Below are 22,121 nucleotides of genomic sequence, written 5' to 3' on the forward strand. Positions count from 1 at the left end.
CACTAAAGTGCGAACTGCTCCAAAACATGATTCAGGATCTCTGGTGCCAATTCTCGCACGTTGAATAACGACAGACACCTTCCAAATGAGCTCTTTCAGAGACGACTTTGGGATACATTTGACGGACAGATTAGTTCAGGAATCCGTGGTGCATTGTGACACCAGCACATCGGCTTCTTCCCTATCTTTGAACCGGGCCGCCTGCGCAAGGAATGCAAATGCGGTCATGCTTTTCGTGGAAGGATCAGAAGGGGGTAACTACACTCTCAAACAGAATGGCATATGATCAGAACCAGGTTGGAGAAAAACTTTACAATGCTTTGCACTGTTAGTAAATGGAACTGCATTGCATTTCACGACGAGAGCAGATTTGTTTGAGCAAACTCGAAGGCAGGTTTGCAGATGGGAAAGCAAGCAAGTCAGCTCCGTTCTTGTCCATGTAAAAGGCTGCAGTTGAAGAACAAAGCTGTTTCTACCCAGTTTCGAACTAGGGACCTTTCGCGTGTGAGGCGAACGTGATGACCACTGCACTACAGAAACAGGCCTCTGCTGTCCCTGCTGGGGCTCAGTGGCATCCAGCACTGAAACCTGAAGCCATTCCACCTTTCACCTTTCTGTTTCCATGAGCTCGTTGTTGAATGGGGACTTGTTTAAATTTGGCTATGTGCTGAGCATGGACGTGATACAGCGAAGTATCTGTATCCACGTGGTGTACCCCAATAACGTTGTGTTGCTCACACCTGCTTTAAAGAATTACGTTTTTGCGGAGCTTACCGTCGCAGTCTGTGGCAAAATCATTTAGTCTGTTCGACTGCTCACGGGAAAGGTAGTATTGTGAAACACTGCAGAAACGAACGACATCCTTACTTTTGCTCCGACTGACCATACTCCGTGAAAGTTTCCCAGATTCTCAGTTGAGGATTTTTGCAGCTGGAAGTTACCTCAGAAACCCTGTTAATTCGTAATGTATTGAGCGAATCGCAAAACAGAAAGCATTTAACACGGAACACAAACAAAACTGGAAAACCAAATGCATTTTCAGACACAGCGAGCATGAATGCTAAATGTGAGACAGTCCGGGGGCATGAGCCATAAAGTAATCACACAACTAACAACGGGGCAATTCCAAACTACTCTTTCAAACATACTGAAGCCTGAGTGCACCACCACACTCCCAGACAATGCTGCAAAGCGACAAAGAAAGAACATAATAAGAATGGGCCATAAAAAGTGAATTTCACCAATCGCAGTCTCGATTAGATTACCTTTCCCTTCCGATGTCTCCAGGACGGAAATGAAGAAAGTGGGAGAAATTCAATAACATATGACATCGAAATAGATTGGAACGATTTTCTCATTGGCCAGAAAACCGAATGACGGCGAGTCGAGTCACCGTAGGACTCTGTTTCGCAACAGCGATGAAATAACAGTCTCCATTCGGTTCCAGTAAAAGCTCAACTTGCCTGGAACAGAAAGCAACAGCAGAGATGCTTGCGATTTTCCCCGCGGGAGGCGAACACGATCACGACAGAACAGGAACTTTGGAAAATTCGGCAGTTTCCCACACCGCAGTCAATTCCCCGGGAAGCAAACCCATTTTTCTTCTGTTTTAAACAGAAATGCAGCAGGGATCGAAACAGCATTTTAACAAGCTGTGCCGATGGAGCTGTTCAGAAGAAATGGCAGCGGTGGGACTCGAACCCACGCCTCTGTCGAGACTGGAGCCTTAACCCAGCCTTAGACCGCTCGGCCACACTACCAACACGCCCTGCTCGCCTTTTTCTTGCACTTCCAATTGTGCTCCTGCATAACAACCGATGCAAACTCACGTGAAAAGGGTTCGATGATCCCTCACCGACTCGCACAGCAGCTCGGATGTGCCCGTCTACAATATCAATTTCTCAGCAGATAATGACAGCCCATCAATCCAGACAAAAATCACTGGTAAGCTGAGTCTATCTTCTCAGACTGGATTCAGCTACAAATGTATCTGTGAGTGCGTGAAAATATATGATCGGTTATGATTGGGTCAAATTACCATCAGCTGCTTGACATTACTGCAATTCGGCTTCTTGCTTTGCTAAATGATTTCACCCATTGCTCGAAACAGGACAACTTTCACGTTTACACGGAACATGAAACACACCGGACCACAGGGAAAATGCACAAAGCTGAGCAGGCCGTGTCCCAAATCATACCGTGCAGCATAGTTTCAGTCACTGTGTCTGTTTTGCAGAATAAGGTTCCCAAAGAAAGTTCCACCCTAAAACCGGAGGTCGCATTCCAATCCGAGAACGACAGATTGCATCGTGAGGAAGGTCTGACCTCGGGGCCGGTTCGAGATGCCACTTTCCTTGCCTTTTACCTTCACCGTGCAATTTGCTGCAGAGATGTTCACACCTGGACATGAGCCTCATGGATACCAACTGAGTCGGAAACCTGTGTGGGAATCGATGAGAAGCGTCTCAATAGAGTTTAACAAATTCCATGGTGCTTTTTAGAAATGCAGTTTGTTTTCACCTCAATCTAAAAGGCAGTTTCTCAACATAGTGATAGAAGTCAAAAGGTAATTACCTCACCCCACCCCCACTCCGGAAGAGGTGCTAACTGCCCTTGATTGCTTTTTGTTCACGATGTGAAGAGCTCTCACGCCTGATTCACCTTCACGTGTCTGGTTGCTGAGTGAATCACAAAGAAGGAGTTTCACCAGAGCTGCAACTGCCACACTTCCCCAGTCGCCTTCTCATTTACATTTTCCTGCTCGTCAGTGATTTCAAGAAAACCAAATGGATGCGATGTCATTCTGTAGTCTCTCTGTCGATTCCTACGTTTCAGTTCCAACGTGGCTTAGATCTCGGGGCGCACCTTAATACTAGCGACGCCATGAAAGCACAGGTCCAGAGGTTCCTCTGAGAGTGTAATTTCTTTAATTGCTGTTGCTGATTGAATGAGCCACCAACGTGCGAACTGCTCCAAAACATGATTCAGGATCTCTGGTGCCAACTCTCGCACGTTGAATAACGACAGACACCTTCCAAATGAAGTCTTTCAGAGACGACTTTGGGATACATTTGACGGACAGATTAGTTCAGGAATCCGTGGTGCATTGTGACACCAGCGCATCGGCTTCCTCCCCCTCTTTGAACCGGAAGGATCAGAAGGGCGTAACTACACTCTCAAACAGAATGGCATATGATCAGAACCAGGTTGGAGAAAAACTTTACAATGCTTTGCACTGTTAGTAAATGGAACTGCATTGCATTTCACGACGAGAGCAGATTTGTTTAAGCAAACCCGAAGGCAGGTTTGCAGATGGGAAAGCAAGCAAGTCAGCTCCGGTCTTGTCCATGTAAAAAGCTGCAGTTGAAGAACAAAGCTGTTTCTGCCCAGTTTCGAACTGGGGACTTTCCGCGTGTGAGGCGAACGTGATGACCACTACACTACAGAAACAGGCCTCTGACGGGTCTGCTGGGGCTCAGTGGCATTCAGCACTGAAACCTGAAGCCATTCTACCTTTCACCTTTCTGTTTCCATGAGCTCGTTGTTGAATGGGGACTTGTTTAAATTTGGCTATGTGCTGAGCATGAACATGATACACCGAAGTATCTGTTTCCACGTGGTGTAATCCCAATAACGTTGTGTTGCTCCCACCTGCTTCAAAGAATTACGTTTTTGCGGAGCTTACCGTCGCAGTCTGGCAAAATCATTGAGTCTCTTCGACTGCTCACGGAAAGGTAGTATTGTGAAACACTGCAGAAACGAGCGACATCCTTACTTTTGCTCCGACTGACCATACTCCGTGAAAGTTTCCCAGATTCTCAGTTGAGGATTTTTGCAGCTGGAAGTTACCTCAGAAACCCTGTTAATTCGTAATGTATTGAGCGAATCGCAAAACAGAAAGCATTTAACACGGAACACAAACAAAACTGGAAAACCAAATGCATTTTCAGACACAGCGAGAATGAATGCTAAATGTGAGACAGTCCGGGGGCATGAGCCATAAAGTAATCACACAACTAACAACAGGGCAATTCCAAACTACTCTTTCCAACATACTGGAGCCTGAGTGCACCACCACTTCCCAGACAATGCTGCAAAGCCACAAAGAAAGAACATAATAAGAATGGGCCATAAAAAGTGAATTTCACCAATCGCAGTCTCGATTAGATTACCTTTCCCTTGCGATGTCTCCAGGACGGAAATGGAGAAAGTGGGAGAAATTCAAAAACATATGACATCGAAATAGATTGGAACGATTTTCTCATTGGCCAGAAAACCGAATGACGGCGAGTCGAGTCACCGTAGGACTCTGTTTCGCAACAGCGATGAAATAACAGTCTCCATTCGGCTCCAGTAAAAGCTCAACTTGCCTGGAACAGAAAGCAACAGTAGAGCTGCTTGCGATTTTCCCCGCGGGAGGCGAACACGATCAGGACAGAACAGGCACTTTGGAAAATTCGGCAGTTTCCCACACCGCAGTCAATTCCCCGGGAAGCAAACCCATTTTTCTTCTGTTTTAAACAGAAATGCAGCAGGGATCGAAGCACGCCTCTGTCGAGACTGGAGCCTCAATGCGGTGCCAATGGAGCTGTTCAGAGGAAATGGCAGCGGTGGGATTCGAACCCACGCTTCTGTCGAGACTAAAGCCTTAATCCAGCGCCTTAGACCGCTCGGCGACACTACCAACACGCCCATCTCATCATTTTCTTGCACTTCCAATTATGCTCCTGCATAACAACCGATGCAAACTCACGTGAAAAGGGTTCCATGATCCCTCTCCGACTCGCACAGCTGCTCGGATGTGCCCGTCTACAATATCAATTTCTCAGCAGATAATGACAGCCCATCAATCCAGACAAAAATCACTGGTAAGCTGAGTCTATCGTCTCAGACTGGATTCAGCTACAAATGTATCTGTGAGTGCGTGAGAATATATGATCGGTTATGATTGGGTCAAATTACCATCAGCTGCTTGACATTACTGCAATTCGGATTCTTGCTTTGCTAAATGATTTCACCCATTGCTCGAAACAGGACAACTTCACGTTTACACGGAACATGAAACACACCGGCCGACAGGGAAAATGCACAAAGCTGAGCAGGCCGTGTCCCAAATCATACCGTGCAGCATAGTTTCAGTCACTGTGTCTGTTTTGCAGAATAAGGTTCCCAAAGAAAGTTCCACCCTAAAACCGGAGGTCGCATTCCAATCCGAGAACGACAGATTGCATCGTGAGGAAGGTCTGACCTCGGGGCCCGTTCGAGATGCCACTTTCCTTGCCTTTTACCTTCACCGTGCAATTTGCTGCAGAGATGTTCACACCTGGACATGAGCCTCATGGATACCAACTGAGTTGGAAACCTCTGTGGGAATCGATGAGAAGCGACTCAATAGAATTTAACAAATTCCATGGTGCTTTTTAGAAATGCAGTTTCTTTTCACCTCAATCTAAAAGGCAGTTTCTGAACATAGTAACACAAGTCAAAAGGTAATTACCTCACCCCACCCCCACTCCGGAAGAGGTGCTAACTGCCCTTGATTGCTTTTTGTTCACGATGTGAAGAGCTCTCACGCCTGATTCACCTTCACGTGTCTGGTTGCTGAGTGAATCACAAAGAAGGAGTTTCACCAGAGCTGCAACTGCCACATTTCCCCAGTCGCCCTCCCGTTTACGTTTTCCTGCTCGTCAGTGATTTCAAGAAAACCAAATGGATGCGATGTCATTCTGTAGTCTCTCTGTCGATTCCTACGTTTCAGTTCCAACGTGGCTTAGATCTCGGGGCGCACCTTAATACTAGCGACGCTATGCAAGCACAGGTCCAGAGGTTCCTCTGAGAGTGTAATTTCTTTAATTGCTGTTGCTGATTGAATGAGCCACCAACGTGCGAACTGCTCCAAAACATGATTCAGGATCTCTGGTGCCAACTCTCGCACGTTGAATAACGACAGACACCTTCCAAATGAGCTCTTTCAGAGACGACGTTGGGATACATTTGACAGACAGATTAGCTCAGGAATCCGTGGTGCATTGTGACACCAGCGCATCGGCTTCTTCCCTGTCTTTGAACCGGGCCGCCTGCGCAAGGAATGCAAATGCGGTAATGCTTTTCGTGGAAGGATCAAAAGGGGGTAACTACACTCTCAAACAGAATGGCATATGATCAGAACCAGGTTGGAGAAAAACTTTACAATGCTTTGCACTGTTAGTAAATGGAACTGCATTGCATTTCACGACGAGAGCAGATTTGTTCAAGCAAACTCGAAGGCAGGTTTGCAGATGGGAAAGCAAGCAAGTAAGCTCCGTTCTTGTCCATGTAAAAGGCTGCAGTTGAAGAACAAAGCAGTTTCTGCCCAGTTTTGAACTGGGGACCTTTCGCGGGTGAGGCGAACGTGATGACCACTACACTACAGAAACAGGCTTCGGCTGTCCCTGCGTGGGCTCAGTGGCATTCAGCACTGATAGTTGAAGCCATTGTACCGTTCACCTTTCTGTTTCCAATCGCGCGTTGCTGTTCAGCGTAATTGACATCTTGAAAACGTTAAAAAAAACACTCTTCCAAGTCAGTTCCAAAACGTTTCCAACTCAGTTATTCTCAATGTGGCTCGTGTCCAGGTGTGAATGTCTCTGCAGCAAATTGTACGGTTCACGTAAAATGCAGAAAAACATGCACACCAACCTGCACCAATACCTGTCTCCTGTTATTAAACTGTTATTGACAGAAACACCAGCACACAACCTTCCACCACTACCCTGTCTCTTGCCAATAAGCAGATATACACAGAAACGCACACAACTCTCCACCAAAACACTGTTTCTTGCCACTAATCAGATATACACGAAAACACAAAACACAAGCCTCCACCGCCACGTTGTCTCACGCTATCAAGCAGATATACACAGAAGCACATACACACACAACCCTGCACCAACACTTTGCCTCCGAACAATAAGCAGATATACACAGAAACACACACACACAAATCTCTAAAACACCTTCTTGTCTCTTGCCATTGAACAAATATAACAGAAACACACACACACACAATCATTCACGACCACACTGTCTCCTGCCATTACACAGATCTACACAGAAACACACGCACACACACTCACACACACAATGGTCTACCATCACACACTCACAGGCAATTAAACAGGTATAAAAAGAAACACACACACATCTCGACACCATCCCCCTGTCTCTTGCCATTAAATAGACATACACAGAAACACACACACAATCCTTCACCACCACGCTGTCTCCTGCAATTAAACAGACATACACAGGAACACACACACACACAATCCTTGACACCCAATTTGTCTCCTGTCATTGAGCAGGTATACACAGAAACACACACGCAACCCTCCACCTGTCTCCTGTAATTAAACAGATATGTACAGAAATACACACACAAAATTCCAGCACCACCCTGTCTCCGGCTATTAAACAGTTATACACAGAAACACACACTCACCATCCTCCACCACCACACTGTCTGCTGCTATTAAACAGAAATTTACAGAAACATACAGCAACCCTCCACCACCACCCTGTCTCCTTTCATTAAACAGATATACACAGGAACACAAACACACACAAACTTCCATCACCACCCTGTCTCCTACGATTTTTCAGATATACAGAGAAACACGCATACACCACCTTCTACCACCACCCTGTCTCCTGCAATTAAACAGACATACACAGAAACACGCACATACTCCCTCCACCACCACCCTGTCTCTTGCCATTAAACGGATATACACAGAAACACAGACCCATACATCGCCCTACCACCACCTTGTCTCCTGTCATTAAACAGATATGCACTGAAACACAGACACATCTCTCCACCACCACCCTGTCCTCAGGAATTAAATAGATATACACAGAAACACACACATGCACAACCCTCCACGACCACCCTGTCTCCTGCCATTAAACAGATATAGACAGAAACACACACACATCCCTCCATCACCACCCTGTCTCCTGCCATTGAGTGGATATTCACAGAAATGCACATACACAACCCTCGACCAACTCCCTGTCTCCTGCCATTAAACAGATATACACAGAAACAAACACACCCAACTCTCGGTCACCACCCTGTCTCCTGCCATTAAACAGATATACAAAGAAACACTCATACTAACACAACCCTCCACCGCCATCCTGTCTCCTGCAAGTAAGCACATAGACACAGAAACACAGACATTCTACCCTCCACTCCACACTGTGTCTTGCCATTAAATAGATTTACGCAGAAACACACACACACACCAGCCTCCTCCACCACCGTGTCCTGCAATTAAACCGATACATACAGAAACAGACACACATATTTCCAGCACCACCCTGTCTCCTGTCATTAAGCAGTTAAACACAGAAACACACACACGTTCCTCCTCCACCACTGTCTCCTGTCATTAAACACGCACGCACCCTACCCTCCACCACCACCCTGTCTGCAGCCCTTAAATATATATATACAGAAACACACGCACACAACACTCAACGAACACCCTGTCTCCTGCTATTAAACAGGTGCACACAGAAATACACACACAATCCTCCATCACCACCCTGTTTCCTGCCATTAATAAGATATGCACAGAAACACACACACACAATCCTCCATCACCACCTTGTTCTCCTATTATTCAGCAGAGATATACAGAAATACACACACAACCCTCCACCACCACCCTGTCACCAGTCCTTAAACAGATATACACAGAAACACACACGCGCACACAAACCTCCAAGACACCCCATCTCCGACCCATAAACAGATATATACAGTAACACATATACAAATCCCTCCACCACCACCCTGTCTCCTGAAATTAAACATACATACACAGATACACACACACTATCCTCCTCCAACACCCTGTCTCCTGCAACTAAACAGATGTACACAGAAACATACACGCATATCTTCAGCACCACCCTGTCTCCTGGCATTAAACAGATATACACAGAAACACACATGCACACAACCCTCCACGAACACCAGTCTGTCTCCTGTCATTAAGCAGATATATACAGAAAAACACACACAACCCTGCACCACTACCTTATCAACTACCATTAAAGAGACTGGCACAAACAAACGCACCGACAACCCTACACCAACACTCTGTCTCCTGGCATTAAACTGATATACACAGAAACACACACACACACATACACACACACACACACACACACACACACACACACACACAACCCTCCACCACCACACTGTTCTCGTGCCATTGAGCAGATATACACAGAAATACACACACACAACCCTCAACCATCACCCTGTCTCCTGCCCTAAAACAGATATACACAGAAGCACACACACAACCCTCCATTGCCAGCCTGTCTCCTACAATTCAATATATATATATAGAAACACACAAACCCCCCACTACCTCCCTGTCAGCAGCCATTAAATAGATACATGCAGAAACCCACACACACAGTCCTCCACCACAACCTTATTTATGCCACTAAGTGGATATACATTCAAACACGGACTCTACAATTGAACCACAACCATTTCTCCTGCCACTAAACAGATATACACAGAAACACACACATATACAGAACCCTCCACCACCACCCCGTTTGCTGCCGTTAATCAGACATACACATAAACACACACAGACACAACCCTCCAACATCACACTCTCTCTGTCGATTAAACCGATATAAACAGAAACACAAACTAATCTCGACACCATCACCCTGTCTCCTGCCATTAAACAGACATGCACAGAAACACACACACACAACCCTCCACCACAACCCTGTCCCCTGCGATTAAACAGATATACGTATAAATGCACAAACACACAACTGTTAACCACCACATTGTTTTTTGCCATTAAACAGATACACACAGAAACACCCACACACAAACACACACAAAACCCCCGACCAACATCTTGTTGCCTGCCATTAAGCAGATATACACAGAAACACACACACACCAACCTCGACCACCACCCTGTCACCTACCATTTAACAGATATACACAGAAACACACATATAACCTTCTACGAACACCCTGTCTACTGACTTTAAACAGGTATACACAGAAACATACACAACCCTCCACCACCCTGTCACCCTGTTTTGTGAAGGTTAAGTCGTGCCTCACAAACCGTATTGAGTTCTTTGAGAAAGTGACCAAACAGGTAGATGAGAGTAAACTGGATGATGTGGTGTATATGGATATCAGCAATGCATTTGATAAGGTTCTCCACAGTAGGCTATCGTTCAAAATGCGGAGGAATGGGATTGTAGGAGATATAGCAGGTTGGATCAGTAATTGACTTGCTGAAAGAAGACAGAGGGTGGTGGTTGATGGGAAATGTTCATCTGGAGTTCAGTTACTAGTGATGTGCCGCAAGGGTTGGTGTTGGGTCCACTGCTGCTCATCATTTTTATAAACGACCTGGATGAGGGAGGAGAAGGGTGGGTTAGTAAATTTGCATACAACACTAAGGTCGGTGGAGTTGTGGATAGTGACGAAAGATGTTGTAGGTTACAGAGAGACATAGGTAAGCTGCAGAGCTGGGCTGTGAGGTGGCAAATGGAGTTTAATGTGGACAAGTGATTGGTGATGCACTTTGGTCGGAGGAAAAGCAATTCAAAGTACTGGGCTTATGATAAGATTCTTGGTAGTGTAGATGAGCAGAGAGATCTCGGTGTCCAGGTACACAGATCCTTGAAAGTTGCCACCCAGGTTGACTGTGTTGTTAGGAAGGCATTAATATAGGGATCGAGTTCTGAAACCATGAGGTTATGCTACATCTGTACAAAACTCTGGTGCGGCCGCACTTGGAGTATTGTGTACAGTTCTGGTCACCGCAATATAAGAAGTATACGAAGTATGCTTTGGAAAGAGTGCAGAAGAGATTTACTAGGATCTTGCCTGGTATGGAGAGAAGGTCGTCTGAGGAAAGTCTGAGGGACTTGAGGCTGTTTTCGTTGGAGAGAAGTTTGAGATGTGACTCAATAGAGACATATAAGATAATCAGAGAATTAGATAGGGTGGAGAGGGAGAGCCTTTTTCCAAGTATAGTGACGGCGAGCACGAGGGGCATAGCTTTAAATTGAGAGGTGACAGATATAGGACAGATGTCAGAGGTAGTTTCTTTACTCAGAGAGTAGTAAGGGTATGGAATGCTTTGCCTGCAATGGTAGTAGATTTGCCAACTTTAAGTAAATTTATGTCGTCATTGGACAAGCATATGGATGTACATGGAATAGTGTAGGTTAGATAGGCTTCAGATTGGAATGACAGGTCGGTGCAACATTGTGGGCCGAAGGGCCTGTACTGCACCATAATGATCTATATTCTATGTTCTATGAACACCCTGCTTACTGACCTTAAACGGATATACGCAAAAACGCACATGCATACACAACCGTCCACCACCACCCTGTCTCCTGCCAGTAAGCACATAGATACAGGAAGACAGACACGAAACTCTCCACGACCACCTGTCTCCTGCCTTTAAGCAGGTATATACACAAACACACAAACACACACACACATACACATCTCTTTATCACCACCCCGTTTCCTGCCGTTCACCAGATATACACAGAAACACACACGCACAACCCTCCACTACCACACTCTCTCCAGCCCATAAAACAGATATACACAGAAACACGCACACATCCCTCTCCCATCACCCTGTCTCCTGCCCTTAAACAGATATACACAGAAACACACATACATACAGAATGCTCCACCGCCACACTGTTTCCTGCAATTAATCAGATATACAAAGAAACAGACACACACAACCCTCCACCACCACCAGTCTGTCTCCCGTCATTAAGCAGAGACTTACAGAAAAACATACACATCCCTGCACCACCACCCTAACACCAGCATTAAACAGACAGACACAGAAAAAAAAACAGACAACCCTCCAACAACCCTCTGTCTCCTGGTATTAAACAGATATACACAGAAACACACACACACCCCTCCACCACCACCACCCTGTCTCCTGCCATTTTACAGATATGCACAGAAACACACACACACAAACCTCCACCACCAACATGTCTCCTACCAATAAGCACTTAGACACAGAAACACAGACATATATCCTCCACCACCACCCTGTCTCCTGCCATTATAAAGGATATACGCAGAAACACCCATATGCACAACACTCCATGAACACCCTGCCTCCTGCCATTGGACAGATATACACAATAACATACACACACCAAATTGTCTCGTGCCATTAAGCACATATGCACAGAAACACACACGCACACTCACTCAAACCTCCTTGACCACCATGTCTCCTCTCATCAAACAGTTATACACGAAAATATACACACACAAACTTCTACGAACACCCTGCCTACTGCCTTTAAACAGATATACACATAAACGCACATGCAAACACAATCCTCCACCACCACCCTATCTCCTGCAATTAAATAGATTCACGCAGAAACACACATGCAAGCACAACATTCCATGAACAACGTGCCTCCTGCCATTGAGCAGGTCTATGCAGGAACACACACACAACCCTTCATGACCACCTTGTCTCCTGCCACTGAACAGATATACACAGAAACACACACACCACCACCCTGTCTCCAGCACTTAAATAGATATACACAGAATCATCGGCACACCCCTCCAGGACAACCCTATCTCGTGCCATTAAGCAGATATACACAGAAACACACACACACACAACCCTCCACCACTGCCCTGTTATCCTTCCATTGAGCAGATATGCACATAAATACACACACACAGCATTCGACCACCACCAGTCTGTCTCGTGTCATTAAGCAGATATATACAGAAAAACACCCACAACCCTGCACCACCCCCTATCACTGACCATTAATCAGACATAAACAGACAACCCTCCATCAACACTCTGTTTCCAGGCATTAAACAGATATACATAGAACTGGCTGGCTGATAGAAGGCAGAGAGTGGCTGTAGATAGAAAGTATTCTGCCTAGACGTCAGTGTTGAGTGGGGTCTCCCAGGCTTCTGTACTTGGGCCTCTGCTTTTTGTAGTTTTTTTAAATGACTTGGATGAGTAGGTTGAGGGGAGGGTTGTTAAATTTGCAGATGACATAAAGTTTGGAGGTGTCAGCGATAGTATGAATGGCTACTGTAGGCTGCAGCGCGACATAGACAGAATGCAGAGCTGGGCTGAGAAATGGCAGATTGTGTTCAACCTGGATAAATGCGAAATGATGCATGTTGGAAGGTGGAGCTCGAATGCTGAATATAGGATTAAAGACAGGATTTAAGGCAGTGTGGAGGAACAGAGGGATTTGGATATGCAAGTACATAGATCCCTCAAAGTTGCAATATAAGTGGATAAGATTGTTAAGAAAGCACATGGAGTTTTGGCTTTCATCAACGGGGGGGATAGAGTTGAAGAGCCGTGAGGTTTTGCTGCAGCTCTACAAGTTCCTGGTGAAGCAATACTTGAAATATTGTGTCCAGTTCTGATCGCCCTACTGTAGGAAACATACAGAGGCTTGGGAGAGGGTGCAAAGAATGTTTACCAGGATTCTGCTTGCTCTGGAGGGCTCCGCTTATGAAAAAAAAATGTTGAATATGTTCAGACATCTCTCTGGAGAGAAGGAGAAAGAAAGGAGACCTGATAGAGGTGTACAAAATAATGAGAGGAATAGATAGAGTCAATAGCTAGAGTATTTTCCCCAGGACAAGATTGACTTGTATGAGAACTCATAGTTTGAAGATATTAGGAGGAAGGTATAAAGGAGATGTCAGAAGTAGTTTTTGTTTTAACACAGAGAGCTGTGGATGCATGGAAAACGTTACCAGTGGTAGTGGTGGAAGCAGAGTTATTGGGGGCATTTAAGCAACTTCTAGACTTGCACATGGATAGCAGTGAATTGAGGGGTGTGTAGGTTGTTAATATATTTTACATTAGGATTAAATCTCGGCAGAACATCGTGGATGAAAGGGCCTGTTTTGTGCTGTACTTTCTATGTTCTATGTTCTCTAACAAGAGTGAGTCGACCTCTGACCACCTAATGCCAACTGCAAAAGATGTTTAAAGACTTCATTGAGTTGCAAAGGTGTCAGCATTATAATTATGTTTTGGTCATTGTTGATTTTCTTTTCCTTGATGGGTTGAAACTTACCCCAATTCCAACACTACTGCTAAAACTGTTGTAAATATATTACTCATGGAGATTATAACCTGCTTTGGTATTTGATTTTGTCTACCTTCTGACAATGCCCCCCCACCCCCACCCCCACCCCCATGTTATTGGAGAAATTAATGAAGAATTATACTTTCATTTTGGGATCCACCACCAACTTCATTGTGCTTATTGCCCACAGGCTGCAGGGATCGTGGAGCATGGTGACCAGAGTCTGAAAAGTAAACTTGCCAAATGGACTTCTGAGACTGTTCTTTCCTCGGTTAGGGGAGTGCCACTGCTATTGTTACACCTACAATAAACTCCTGTGGGGAAATCTCGCTTGGCCTTTTCGAGCGCTCTCACTCTGTATGATTTGAATGATAAAGTGCACTGTATCTGATCCGCAGGACACACTGCAGAAATTATCCCATCCCAGCGGACTGAGCTGCCTCCATTGATAGAGCCGTCTCTATTGGTAGAGACAGTAACAGCAAATATCTTTTGATGTCATCCTCGAAGGTACTTGCTACAAAAACGCTGAAGACTGCGGGAAACTGCTGTGATCAGTGCTAACATAGAGGCCCAGCGGGAGCCTGGTCTGCCCTAAACCAGAAATCAATCGATAAAAAGATTCTTCTTTTTAGAAGAATCCCATTCAGACCATCACCTTAACACTTCGTGGGGAGAAAATTGATGTGGAAGAGCGGACAGTCTCAACTGGTTCCAGCAATTACAACCTTGTCGGTGTGACAACAAAAGCAGAAACTTGGAATTGTTTATCTTGCTTCTGAAAAACAGGTGAGTAAATTTTGAAGATCATACATATTTCTTCCTGGTGTTCATGAAATGATCTAGAGCAGAGTACGGTTCCCTGAGTATGGTCTGACTTCTGGGTTATGGACTGTGATATTCTGCTCACATGATCTGAACACATACAAAGTCATGACTCAGTGAGAAGATCTGCTGAATCGGATTCTGTGAAGAACAGAAGCCGATGTAAAGAAAAGAGCCACAAGAATGGGAATGTAACAAATTATTTTCCAGACTCGAGGCGAGTGCATAGTGCTGTTTCCAGGGGTCAATATCTGTACAAGTAGACTGAAACAGCGTTGGGTGTTATTGTACTGCATCTTTTGTATAATGGTGCAAAAGTACGAAACTTTTGTATAGAGAAGATAATTTCAAAATCCTCAATGAGGCAAAACACACAAATGAGGTAAACAACAAAGTAACCACACAATTTGGTATTACGTCATGGCGTAAACGTCACTGCTCAAATTTTGCTTAAAATCGCTCTCTGTCTAATTCCTAAGACTGATATTCGAACAGTGAATGGTCTATGTCAATAAAAACCTGCTCTGGTCTCACAACCTCAGCATTTCATACGCCCCCTTATGTATGCCTGGCAATAGTAATTGATCCCTCACGGTGTAACTTCAGCACACGTAGAGAAGAAATAACTATAAGAACAACAGTCAAGTATGTGACTGGGATTTGACCCGATTCTGTTGCAGCTGTAATTGAAATTGCTTCCACCTTTCCTGTTTCGGTAATAAGATTGCACAGCTTAGTGGTGAGTTTTCATGCATTGAATTCGACCCAGCATCCTTTCTCAGGTTGAAATTTGCAGGGATATAAGGACATAAATAATGACACGGGCACCGTTTACTGAAATACAAAGACATTAGGAATGACACGCCCATGACACCATGTTGTTCGAAATGAAGGAAATGAGGTTTACTGGGAGATAAAGCCACCAGAAAAGAAAAGAGGCGGTTTAATGGGATGATGGCATAGATAAAGAATAATGCGGGAGAAATCAGGAGAGACTTAGTTGTGTTCGAATAGAGGTTATCCAGCTAATGTGAAGATCTTAAGAGTAAATATGAGGGAAGTTTCCTCGTTTCAGTGAGTGGAAACTAGACGTTAGAACTTCAAACCCAACAGGGCACGGGAAATAATTTTGGTCAGGCATCTTATATTCTGAGAGTTATTGCAGTCGGAGATGAATTTTCAGAAATAAAAACATTTTAGGAGCTGATTCCAGAATATTCGAAAAGCGCGTGCAGGCACACAAGGAGTGAATTAAACAGCGACAGTGATTCTGGGCTGCCTGGATGGGGGTGCAAAAGGGAAACACTCTGGAAGTGGTTAACATTCATCGGAAAGAAATTGCATAACACCTGCAATTGAAAATGTTAAGTGTAAGAAGAGCTAAAAGAGTTGGAAGGTGCAGCAGCTCATTCGACATGAAATATTATATAATTCAAATGCACTGATCTGTTTGGTTTAGCTCTGCATTTAATGGAAGTCGGTTAGCTCAGTTCGTTGACTAACTGGTTTGTGAGAAAAATGAGACCAACAGCGTGGGATTAATTCTCTCACTGTCTATCCGCCATTTGATATGATCATGGCTGACCAAACATGTCAATGTCTTTACCCAGCTCATCCATAACAACCTGTCATACAATGCGATAAAGACATTTAAGCAATCGAAAATTTCTGTTCATACAGGTAACATGATACATATTGCATCCATCAATATTCTTCACCATTCGGACATCGAAGAACACGTTGCACAGTGGGTTTCTGCACGAAATTTGCAGGTTTTGCCGATGAGCATCTGATTCTGATCTGATCATTATTCAAACGATATGATTCTGTAAAAACTCACAACCAAGAAGGTAATGAATTTCCTCTGGTCAGTAGCAGGGATGAGAACTCCAGACGATAGGAATTGGCGATGAATCAGCACAACACTCAATGGTCCAGCTGAAAACTGAATTTAACTCCAATTCTAGTGCAGTTCAAACCCACAAACATTGAATTGCAAAGTTCCCAAATTTGTAGAAATCTAACACGGTTTCCATTGCGCCACAGAGCTGCACTCGCCACAATTTTACTGCACCCAAAGTTGCGGTTGTCATCGAGAAGATGTCGACAATCACCAGGAGATGGGGAGTTTTTCAAGGAGATCTTTTATTGGCAAACAAAAACAGTGACATTCAGAAAACAAAATTTTGACTCGCACGAACCTCAGGGTCCATGGCATAGAGTCATAGAGTCATTGAGATGTGCAGCGTGAAAATACCACATCCTCTGGCAGCTCATTCCATTCACGTACCACCCTCTGTGTGAAAAGTTTACCCCTTAGGTCTCTTTCATATCTTAACCCTCTCACACTAAACCTATGCCCTCTAGTTCTGGACTGCCCGAACCTCAGGGAAAATATTTTGTCGGTTTATCCTTTCCATGCACCTCATAATTTTGTAAATCTCTATGGGGTCACCCCTCAGTTTCCGAAGCTCCAGGGAAAACAGCCCCAGCCTGTTCAGCCTCTCCCTATAGCTCAAATCCTCCAACCCTGACAACATCCTTGTGAATCTTTTCTGAACCCTTACAAGTTTCACAGCATCTTTCCGATCGGAAGGACACCAGAATTGCACGCAATATTGCAACAGTGGCCTAAGCAATGTCCTGTACAGCCGCAACATGCCCTCCCAACACCTGTACTCAACACTCTGACCAAAAAAGGAAAGCATACCAAATGCCTTCTTCACTATCTTATCTACCTGCGACTCCACTTTCAAGGAGCTATGAACCTCCACTCCAAGGTCTCTTTGTTCAGAAACACTCCCTAGGGACTTTCCAATAAGTGTATAAGTCCTGCTGAGATTTGCTTTCCCAAAATTCAGCACCTCACATGCATCTGAATTAAACTCCATCACGTTATACCTTTTTCTTTAATCATATCTTGTTAGTTTATCAGAATGCCAACTGTGTTAGTCAGAATTACCTCACTCCAGCTATACAATAAACCAATGGTGCTAATTCCCATTATCGTTCTACTTCTGCCACTATTGTTTTTCCTAATTTATTCTACTGTAACTATTAAGTATTCTCCTGCCACCTGTGCTACAATGAACCTCCATCCCAGACTAACCTGTCATGATTAGATATTTACCTCCCCCATCTATCACAATGTTGTCCTGTCCCAAGCTGACTCTACTAACTACTAATTAGATATTTAATGCCATATCCTGCTCCAAGTGTCTGGAGCAGGCTGACTCTATTATCAATTAATTATTTAAATTCATGTCCTAAGTATGTCCTGTCACGACGTTTCCCAAACTGCCATGATAATATTTAGTAGGCGAGGCTGACTTTATTAATTGTTATTATCTCAGCCTGCCGTAGTAACCTTTCAGCCTCAGTCTGACTCTGCTAATTGGTGCAGGAGCATTCCACTGTTCTTATCCCATCCTGCCACAGTGACCTTTTGACGAATGTAGCATTCTGAAGACCCCTTGTAACAGATTGCCAGTCGTTACCATGCCTTTATCCTTCCCATGCTTTCATGCTCTGTATTTTTTGTGCAGCGTTGCGATCTTTCATCAGACATCTTCACCCCACTTTCCAGTAACTAGCCCTTATCCAAGAGTGCTCTCGCTTCTCAAGTATTCGGCTAAATACTCCTGAAATGTTTTGATGACTCATAGATTTACCACACGTTCAAACAGTGATTTCCAATTATACAATACTCTCAGAGTAAAAACTTTCTTCCTATATCTCATTTGAACATCCTCTCTCCCTTGCGTTTAACAGAAAACCCTGGATGTTAACTCTTCCCATAAGAAGTTCATTCCTATCACACATACCGATCCCCTTAATGTGCACCTTAATCACTTCCTCACTTAGCTTTCTCCGCTCCCAGATAAAGAGCCTGAACTGAGCTTGTCGATCTTCGCCATGGCAATAGTGTCGTGCTGGAAAAGTACAGCAGGTCAGGCAGCATCCATGGAGCGGGAGAATCGACGTTTAAATCTTTCATCAGGAATGAGTCTTGAGGGTGGGGACTGAGAGATAATTGGGAGGGAGTTGGGGTTGGGTGCAAGGTAGCTGGGAAAGCAAATGGTGGATGGAGGAGGGGAGAAGGTGATAAGTCAGAGGGGTAGAGATGAATAGGTCAGAAGGGTGGTGCTGAGTTGGATGTTTCAGACTGTGATAATGTGGGGGAGGGGAAATGAGGAAGCCGCTGAAATCCACATTTATCCCGTGTGGTTGCAGGGTACCAAGGCAGAATATGAGGCGTTCATCTTCCAGGCATCAGGTGATAAAGTTTTATTGGTGGCTTATGTCCGAACCGTCGATTGTCCTGCTCTGCAATTCACATGACAGGAGAGATGTGAAAAACAAAGACTAAAAAAAGGACAAAAACTTACAGATTCAGAGTTAGTGGAATTCGACACAGTGCAAAAAGAAACCATTTGGCCAGTTGAGTCTGCACTGTGCCATGGAAGAGATTCACACTCTCCACTCTATCTTTCTAAACCAGCATTTATGGTGCACCTACAAAAATAGAAATTACTCCAAAAGCTCAGCGAGTCAGGCAGCATCAGTGGAGAGAAATCATAATTAACATTGAGAATTAAAATCAGGTCCTACGAAGGGTCTGTTGACCCGAAATGGTCATTCTGTTTTCCCCGACCTGCAATTCTGAATTTTGTCTCTTATTTACAGCACTTACAGTGCATTCAGATTTTGTTTGCCATTTACCTGAATTGCACACATTTGCATTGTGGGAAGGAATCGGAGCAGCCAGAGAAAACTCACACGGGAGAGAGAGAGAGAGAGCAGGAGTGTGCAAATTCCACACAGTCAGTCACACAAGACTTGAATCGAAGGCGGATTTCTGACGCTGAATGGTGCAGTTCTACCCACTGAGTCCCCCCAATATGCAAGCGCCTGTCCTGGAAGCAAATTGAACCCGACCTCACGCAGTGACAGGCGGTGGTACTACCCAGGAATTCTATGCAAAAATAAGCCTATGTGTTAATACTGGAAATTAACATTCGCTTAACTATCGGAACACTTTTTAAAATTACTTGGCCTATAGCCTTGTATGTCTTGGCATCACAAATTCACATCGGAAAACATCTGAAAGTTTTGAGGATTTCTGCCTCTGCAACCTTTGCATGCAATGAGTTCCAGATTTCAACCCACGGCTGTTTCAAGACATTTGTCTGAACATTCACTCAAACCTTTCCTCCTCTATACTTAAATCTATGCCACCCTGCCCCTCCCCCCGTGATCGATCTCACCATCAAAGAAAAACATTGATTTCAGTCTATGCCATCCATATTCCTGATTATTTTTTGCATTTCAATCATGTTTCCTCTCAATCTCTTCGACTCTAAGAAAAACGCCTCCAGTCTGTCCAATTTCTCTTCACAACTGAAACTCTTCTCCCCAGACAGTATCCTGTTAAATCTCTCCTGCATCATTTCCAGTGCTATCATATCCGTTCTATAATGCGAATTGCATAACTGCACACAACAGACAAGACAGAGCTAAATGAGCAAGTGGAATAAATGATGTAGAAGTCCACAGACAGAAATATTTTCGAATAAATTTTCTTTTCCTCAGTGCTGCCCTGTGTCCTTTTCCATAGCCTGATGTTCGAATAATCTCTGGTCCAAGTGGTAAAAGCTGTTACATGAGAATTGATCTCACAACCATAGTATCGAAATGGATTGATTGGCTTGAAGATGAGCACCTGGTTCTTCTATGATGGCACCGAGGCGAAAGAAATGCCAAAGCTGGGAGTGCTCCTGGTCAAAGGCGGGAACGAAGAACATAATTGTTGTATTAGGATACAGCACCAGCATTAACCCGCAATACAGATTGGATCAGCTGAAGCGTGCTGGAGCCTTCAGCGAGAGATCGATTAATTGAAAGCATTCTCTGAAATTTTCCTTTAACAATGCGCTGTTTTGTTACTTCGACAGTAAGAGCTGTTTTTGATCACATCATCTCCACATCAGCCGCTTGCTCCCAATAAACACTCCAGACCAACGTACATCACTTTCATTCCGACACAGCCACATGTCATATTCTCATTCCCTCTGTGAAAATTAGAATTGACAATATCATTCTCTGAGATGCAGCAATGTAGCATGAAGTTGACAGAGTAGTGAACAAAGAAGAACAAAGAACAGAGAAAATTTACAGCCCAGGAAGACGCCCTTTGGATGTCGAAGCCTGAGCTGATCCAAATCCATTGTCTAAACCTATCACCCAATTCCAAAGCATCCCTCTGCACTCTTCCTACACATGCATCTGTCCAGGAATTAGACTTCCCAAAATGCATCAACTCACATTTGCCTGGATACAACTCCATCTGCATCTTCTCCGCTCAACTGCCCTATCTATATTCTCCTTCATTCTTTGACAGTCCACTATGCTTTCTGCTACTCCACCAATCTTCGTGTCATCTGTAAATATAATGGCGATATTTGGGCGAGCAACCCTTGGAGACTGGAGCATTGCAGCTGCTGGTAATTAGATTCAATGAATAAAATCTGGAATATAAACCCGCTCAGAGGAAGAGTGACAAAAAGTTTCAATTTGCTGAAAACCCATTCATTCATGTCCGGTCAGAAGGGAAATCTGCCGTCCTTTAAGAGACCTGCAAACATATAACTCCCGACCCACAATAGTACGGTTCACCCATACATTCCCTCTGACTCAGTTCAAGGAGAGTTAAGGATGAATAACAAATGCTGTTCAGACTATGATGGTCACACTCCTGGGGAGAATAAGGAAGGATAAAAAAGATACATGGATGACCGGGGAAATTGGGAATCGTCTCAGCGTGGTCTCAAATTCAGCTGATTATCCAAACTAAATAGACACAAGAATACCCACGCCTCCATGAAGTCAGGTCCATGGGGACGGGGCCTGTAGGAAGGGATTTAATTACCCGCTGAAATGTAAACTCACTTCCTCAGTCACAATGTGATCAGGTCATTCACCACTCCCCTCTGTGAGAAGGAATCAGTCAGGAGACCAACCTGCAGAGTTGCAATCAGGTTTACAAATGATAGCAAGGGTCCGATTCTGCTGTTATTGCAGGTGTTCATCCCATCCAG

At 44.4% G+C, this 22,121-nt stretch overlaps 3 non-coding genes across 3 annotated transcripts; all 3 read right to left on the reverse strand.

Moving 5' to 3' along the window:
- Nucleotides 1-467: 467 nt before the first annotated feature.
- Nucleotides 468-540, reverse strand: trnav-cac (transfer RNA valine (anticodon CAC)). Its single transcript has one exon. It is a non-coding gene; the product is annotated as a tRNA-Val (tRNA).
- A 2,837-nt stretch (nucleotides 541-3,377) lies between these two features.
- Nucleotides 3,378-3,450, reverse strand: trnav-cac (transfer RNA valine (anticodon CAC)). Its single transcript has one exon. It is a non-coding gene; the product is annotated as a tRNA-Val (tRNA).
- Nucleotides 3,451-6,343: 2,893 nt separating this feature from the next.
- Nucleotides 6,344-6,416, reverse strand: trnav-cac (transfer RNA valine (anticodon CAC)). Its single transcript has one exon. It is a non-coding gene; the product is annotated as a tRNA-Val (tRNA).
- Nucleotides 6,417-22,121: the final 15,705 nt, after the last annotated feature.

This window comes from Chiloscyllium punctatum, chromosome 13 (genome assembly GCF_047496795.1).
Source record: "Chiloscyllium punctatum isolate Juve2018m chromosome 13, sChiPun1.3, whole genome shotgun sequence".
In the NCBI taxonomy this organism is placed as follows: domain Eukaryota; kingdom Metazoa; phylum Chordata; class Chondrichthyes; order Orectolobiformes; family Hemiscylliidae; genus Chiloscyllium; species Chiloscyllium punctatum.